General features: G+C 50.6%; 1 protein-coding gene across 8 annotated transcripts in view; it reads right to left on the bottom strand.

The window, feature by feature from the left end:
• The window catches only part of HTR2A (5-hydroxytryptamine receptor 2A), a 73,411-nt gene extending 68,034 nt beyond the window's left edge, over positions 1 to 5,377 (bottom strand). For 4 of the 8 annotated variants that reach the window (XM_039524095.1, XM_039524123.1, XM_039524087.1 and 1 more), the window contains exon 1: positions 5,024 to 5,377. The gene's annotated coding sequence lies outside the window, so the exon portion shown is untranslated. The remainder of the gene's footprint in view (positions 1 to 5,023) is intronic. The other 4 variants (XM_039524162.1, XM_039524155.1, XM_039524172.1 and 1 more) reach the window with 2 other exon arrangements.
• Between the last annotated feature and the right edge of the window lie 1,583 nt (positions 5,378 to 6,960).

The following is a 6,960-nucleotide window of genomic DNA, read 5'->3' as shown; positions in this document are numbered from 1 at the left end:
GGACGACTGGACCTGCCGCAGGCATGACTGCGGAGGGGGCACTCGTCATGACTGCGGCAGCTCAAGCGGAGCCGCCGGACCCGCGAACCGCGGGAGGTCCAGCCGAGCCACTGCAGTCATGCCCGTGGAAGGTCCGCTGCTCCCGCGGCTCCGGGGCGCCTCCCGCGCATGACTGCTTGGGGCGGCCAAAAACGTAGAGCCGCCCCTGGCTCTCCCACACTGGGTATGCAACTAAAATGCCAATTTTGGAGCAGGTTCTGCTCTCCTTAACTTTGATGTGACTGTTACCGAAATATCGGGTCTGCCTAGCTGAGAGCCAATAACAGCCTGACAGGGATAAGGAAAAGATGCTTTATCCTGCAGAAGAAAGGAGAGCCCTGTATCAAGATGCAAAAACTCTGCTGCACACAAGTTTCACAAGCTTTTTATACACTTTTGCAAAATATCTGTTCTATTTCGTAAAGCCATAAACAATTGCGCATACAGATGTTCATTCCATTTACCCGTTCGCTGACAAAACAGGAGTAATTGAAGGATCGTGTTATAATTAAGTGATCCTTCTGGTGGCCACCTTTCCTGGCTCTCTAGCTGATATTGAGGCCAGTCTACTGTACAGAACCTTTTTAGCTTACTCTTAGGCCTGGTCTACACTAGGACTTTAATTCGAATTTAGCAGCGTTAATTCGAACTAACCGCTCAACCGTCCACACCAGGAAGCCATTTAATTCGAACTAGAGGGCTCTTTAGTTCAAATTTGGTACTCCACCCCGACAGGTGGAGTAACGCTAAATTCGACATGGCTAGCTCGAATTAGGCTAGGTGTGGATGCAAATCGAACTTAGTAGCTCCGGGAGCTATCCCACAGTGCACCACTCTGTTGATGGTCTGGACAGCAGTCCGAGCTTGGATTCTCTGACCAGCCACACAGGAAATGACCCGGGAAAATTTGAATTCATTTTCCTGTCTGGGCACTTTGAATCTGACGTCCTGGCTGGACATCGGGGCGAGCTCCGCAGCACCTGCAACGATGCAGAGCTCTCCAGCAGAGGAGTTCATGTTATCTGTGAATAGAAAGAGGGACCCAGCATAGACTGACTGGGAACTCTTCGATCTGATCGGTGTGTGGGGCGAGGAGTCTGTGCTTTCGGAGCTGCACTCCAAAACAGGGAATGCGAAGACCTACGAGAAGGTCTCCAAAGCCATGAGAGACAGAGGATACAGGCGGGATGCAACACAGCGCCGCGTGAAAATCAAGGACCCCAGACAAGGCTACCAAAAAATCAAAGCGGCAAACGGACGCTACGGAGCCTGCCACCACTGCCCCACCAGTGACCGTGGACTCTGACGATAGGACAGTGTCGACGGCCAGTTCCTCGGTGATGTTCGCGGACGGGGAAGATGAGGAAGGGTTTGTGGAGGACGAGGCAGGCGAGAGCGCTTACAACGCTGGTTTCCCCGACAGCCAGGATCTATTCATCACCGTCACGGAGATCCCCCAACAACCCTCCCCGGCCATTAACCCGGACCCTGAATCAGGGGAAGGAGCAGTCGGTAAGTGCTTTAACCATGTTAAGATTCCTGTTATATTAAGAATAAAAGTTAACTGTGTGAAAAGGAGGTCTCTCTAGATATGGGGATAGAACAGAAATCATCCTTGGAGATCTCCACGAAGCTCTCCTTGCGTTAATCGAAAAGCATCAGCAGGAGGTTCCTGGGGAGAGCTGCCTTATTGGGTGCTCCGTGGTAGCACAGTTTTCCGCGCAAGGCTTTCATGAGGTACTCAGGGAGCACTGCCTCCCCGAGCACGGCTGCATCGGGCCCTGGTTCGTGCTAGCTTTCACGCAGCATGCGCTCTCTATCTCCTTCAGTGACCCTCCTCAGGGTGATCTCGCTCGGAGACTCCTGCATCTAATTAGGGTAATTACTGTAATTTTACGCCTGGTCCAAAGTATTTTTAAAAAATCTACGGACAGACGGCATAGCACAGACTCAGCACTCAGCTGCGTGACGAGCGTAACGGAAAGCCAAAGAATATAATGGACGCTCATGGAGGGAGGGGGGAATGAGGACACAAGGTATCCCACAGTTCCTGCTGTCTCCGAAAAGTATTTGCATTCTTGGATGAGCTCCAAATGCTTCTAGGGTCAAACACAGTGTCTGCGGTGGGTCAGGGCATAGTTCGGCAATTTGCGCACACACCCCACCCACCACCAGAAGTGAAAACAATCCTCTGTTGACTCTTTTACATGTCACCCTATCTTTACTGAATGCTGCAGATAGACGCGATGGTGCAGCACTCAACACCAACATCCTTGCTCCCCCCACGCTATGGATGGCTGATGGTACAAAAAGATGGGTATCCGTCCTCATCATCAGCCTATTGGCACATGGGGCAGTGCAAAAGGACAGGTAACCATGCCCATCTTATTACCATCTTATTACCAATTTATGGTATGGTAGATGGTACAATATGGCTGGTAACCATCTCTGCTGTCATGCAAAAGCAAAAGCATGCTGCTGTGTAGCGCTGCTGGCCCGCCTCTGTCAGCGGCATCTAGTACACATACGGTGACATACACAAAAGGCAAAACAGTGTCCATGGTTGCCATGCTATGGCGTATGCCAGGGCAATTCTGGGAAAATGGGCTTGAAATGATTGTCTGCCGTTGCTTTCCCGGAGGAAGGAATGACTGGCGACATTTACCCAGAATCCACCGCGAAAATGATTTGTGCCCCAGCAGGCACAGGGGTCTCAACCCAGAATTCACAGAGACAGGCTAGACTCAGTTAATTGTTCGCAAAAATGTATCTTTGCAAGGAATTCACTCCCTGTTTCCCATCTCACAGCTTCCACTGTCTCCAGACCTGCCACAGCATCCCCCTCGCAGAGGCTGGCAAAGATTAGGCGTCGAAAGAAAAAGACAAGGGACGAGATGTTCGAGGAACGTATGGGCTGCTACCTAGCAGAGGCGGACCAGCAGAGCCAGTGGAGGGAGACCGTCTCTCTGTGCCAGCGCTCACACAGCGAACGGGAGGAGATGTGGCGTGAGGAAGACAAGCAGGCGACTGAAACGCTGCTTGGACTAGTGAGGGAGCAAACGGACACGCTCAGGCGCCTTGTGGATGTTCTGCAGGACCGCAGGAGGACAGAGACACCCTGCAGTGTATCTGCAACTGCACTCCCCTGCCACAAAGTCCCATACACCCCTCACCGAAAATAATCAGGAGGAGGGGCGGCCGGGGACGTGAATACTGTCACTGCACCACAGCACAGTGCTCAAGTACCCAAAAGCTCTCATACCCTACATTTGCCGAAGTCCTTCACTTCCAGACTCACAGTAGTCCCAATCCCAGTCCCATCCCCTAACTGTCTACTTAATTAATAAAAATGCTTTGCTGTTAATTACTGTTTCCGTTATGTTTTTTCAAAGAAGACTGTGTTTGAATGGGGGGCGTAGGGAAGGGGGTGGTTAATTGCATAGGACAGTCACCTTTCCCAGGGTACAGACACGGGGGCAGGATCAGCAGCGGGTCACACACACGGTGCAGTCAGTAGGCACCCTGGTCAGTTTTTGGAGGTGGTTTTCAGGATCTGTGTGGGCGGGGGAGATGTGACTTTGCAGCAGGGGAGGGCGATCTTATACAGCGGTCCTTGTCCTGGACCGCTGAGTCACGCAGCTGAGGAATCTGTATCCATCCTCCTCCACCACAAGGTCACATATCCGCCCGCACACAGAATTCCATAAAGAGGGATGGCAGGCTCCGTTGAAAGAAGCATTCCGGCACTGCGGACCGCTCTAGGAGCAGGAGCCTGTCATTCCTTGAGTTTAGAGGCGGTCTTTACATCACCGCACACCCTACCCAGCACAGCCTGCGTCCCAGTTTCAACCCTTTCACAAAAAGTCATGAATAAAGAAACTTTTGTTAAGTAATAATGGGACATGTATTTTATTTTTACACGTGTGCTGGAAGTGGGGGTAACGGGGTGAACGGGGTATGTAACCAAAGAGGAGAGTCAACAGTAACTGGGTGAAGAAACAGGGGCAGGTTCAGCTTCTCTGTAAAGAAACTGAACAGTCACAGGTCACGCTGCTCGCTGGTATTTGAAGAGTTCCTTGTCGCTGTCCCAGGCGCCTGTATAGGGCTTCATGAGCAAGTGCATTAGCGGGCAGGCTGGGTCCCCGAGGATGACTATAGGCATCTGCACATCCACAACAGTTATTTCGTGGTCCGGGAAGAAACTACCTTCCTGCAGGCGTCTGAGCAGCCCACAGTTCCTGAAAACACACGCATCATGAACCTTGCCCGGCCACCCGACGTTGATGTTTGTAAAACGTCCCCTATGGTCCCCCAGTGCTTGCAGCACCATTGAAAAGTAGCCCAATTTCTCAGCAGCTGACTGTGGAAGAGGTGGACGATAAAGTGCGAGGAGGAGAAAACGGCGATGATCGCAGCGGGCTCCATGCTTGCAGTGCTGTGGCGTCCGCGCTGTCACTGACCAGAAAAGTGCACGAACAGATTGCCTGCAGGCGCTTTCAAGGAGGGAGGGAGGGAGGTTGTGATTGACAGTTCAATGATGACACTTACCCAAAACCACCCTCGACACATTTCTCCCCCCAGCAGGCATTGGGGGCTCTACCCAGCATTCCAATGGGCAGCGGGGACTGCGGGAACTGTGGGATAGCTTCCCACAGTGCACCGCTTCCAAAGTCGATGCTGGCCCCGTGAATGTGGACTCAGAAATTCGAATTAGTGTATTTAGGATGGATACACAAATTCGACTTCATAAGGTCGAATCCACAAATTCGAACTAAGTTGATTCGAAATAGTCTTGTACTGTAGACAAGGCCCAAGTCATCGGATCCGATCCAAACACTTTCCAATTTGCTAGAATGCATTCTAAGGGCGTACACCTTGTCCTGCCTGCCATACTCTGTCCCTGCCCCATACTCTAGGGATACGGAGACACTGGGTGTCCCCAGGTCTTAACAGGCAACAGTCCAGACCACTGGACTGTTCCTACCTTATCCAAGGGACCGGTTCCACACCATCCCCCGCAACTGCTTCTCCACTATCTGAGCGCGTTGCACCGTTGTGGCCTCCGGGGTTGATCAAACCGCGTCTCCGCCGAGGCCCCCGATGAAATCACCGGTGCGCATTGGGCATCGGTTGTTGCCACAATCCGTCGGCCGCCGGGAGGGGTCCGGGCAAGGCTAAATTTCAGCCTCGAGCCCCACGTTGGGCGCCAAGAACTGTTGCCGGCACAGAGGGCCCGAGGGGGCAACAGCGGGGTTCGTTGCCCGGTGTGCTTCGTGCCAGTGAACACACCAGGGTGGAGAAGCAGACAAAGTTTATTTGAGATCTCAAAGCGGTGCAAGGAGACTGGCACCTCTCAAATCAAGTGCGCAGATACAAGCAGCTTTCCCTTTTTATATTCAAGTCGTTTGCTTCAGCTTAGTTCCCTCCCCTTTCTTCCCCCCCTTCCTCCCTCACCCCGTAGCAGCTACAGTAAGCAACATTCGCAGCTTGTTAGCAAACTCTCCCAGACCTGTTATCTTGTCCTTCACAGAGGCATGTAGGCTTCCCTTATCACTACCACTTCAGATTGCCTTGAGCTGTTAGCTGACTGTTACACATTTTGTTTTGCAGCTACTTAGGTCGGTTAAAGTTCATCATGTAAGACCCTTGGTTCACTTAGGCCTAGAGCAGGGGGGCTTCATCGACACTCGTGGTCTTCCACCCCCCAGAGTTACCTAGAGTTATGCCTAGTGACACCAACAACTTCCTCCCCTCAGGGCAGAATCTGGCCCTGAGAGGAACGGCTGAGGTTTCCTGCTGTTTCTACTGCTGCCATGTAGTGAGTGCTCTGAGTGATTCTCAGTACCTCTGATACTGGAAAACTAATAGAGAGACCAGAGCTGAAACTGAAGAGTGAAGGAAGAGTTACTAATGTGTAAAAGAAGGCTTGGAACAAAGAGGAGAAGTCTCTGGAGGAACTACGGGTGGGATAGAATCATGACGACTGGTCACTATAGATTAAAATGAGTGTGGTGATAGCAGAAATTTGCTATCTACTGCCTGTAGAGCCAGCCTTCTGGAACCCCGAGTAGGGCTGGATTAGAATGCTCCGTATGGGTTAGAGGCTGGTGTTTTAAGTGGCTTTCTTACTAATTTTCTATTTCATTCCTTGTCTCCGAATGGGTAAGTGGGCATCCTCTTTTTGTTGTCTTGGTAGGCAGCGTTATTATTAGTATAACTGACTCGCAAGCCTCCTGTAAGATTAGTGGCAGGTTTAAATTTAAAGGGACTGCAGTAAGTAAAGACTTTTTGAAAGAGACGGTGGTGCCAGTAGCACATGCACCTGTGAGAGCTACTTCCAGTCTAGTGTCTTCTACAACCATTTGTCTTCTGCCTGTCAAAAGAAACAATGCACTGTGCGCAGAACAGAAACCAAACACTTCTGTGAAAACTAAACCTCTAGTGCTGGAAGATTTCAACTGTCTCGGCCATAACTGGTGCACACTAAGTGGAATCAATAAATCAAATAGGAAGTTTGTGAGCATTGCACTGGCCTGCTTCTCCGATGCTACTTCAAGTTGTGGCATATTAAACACTGCACCTACATTCATTTGATATTAGAAAGCAAAATCCAAGTTAAAAAAATCCTCTCTAAAAGTTAGTGAAACATCCGGGCAAAAATCTGACAGATGAGCCTTGCACGTTGCCTTGAGTAGAAATGAAGTTGGACTCTGCTAGGCTTGTGGAAGCTAATTCTAGTGTCAAGGGCTATTCACTGGGAATGCTGTCTGTCAGCCTCAAGGTATTAAAACACCAGGAAATGTAGGTGGAGTACTCAAGCTGATCTCCATTGTCATGGTGGTACATGAATAGAGAGACTGTTCTTGAGGTTGATGTAATCTTGAACCAAATAAAAGCAAGTGGTGGTTGACTAGTAACACA

The sequence above is a fragment of the Mauremys reevesii genome, linkage group 1, assembly GCF_016161935.1.
Source record: "Mauremys reevesii isolate NIE-2019 linkage group 1, ASM1616193v1, whole genome shotgun sequence".
Taxonomy (NCBI): Eukaryota; Metazoa; Chordata; order Testudines; family Geoemydidae; genus Mauremys; species Mauremys reevesii.
This window is presented reverse-complemented; position numbering and strand designations above follow the sequence as displayed.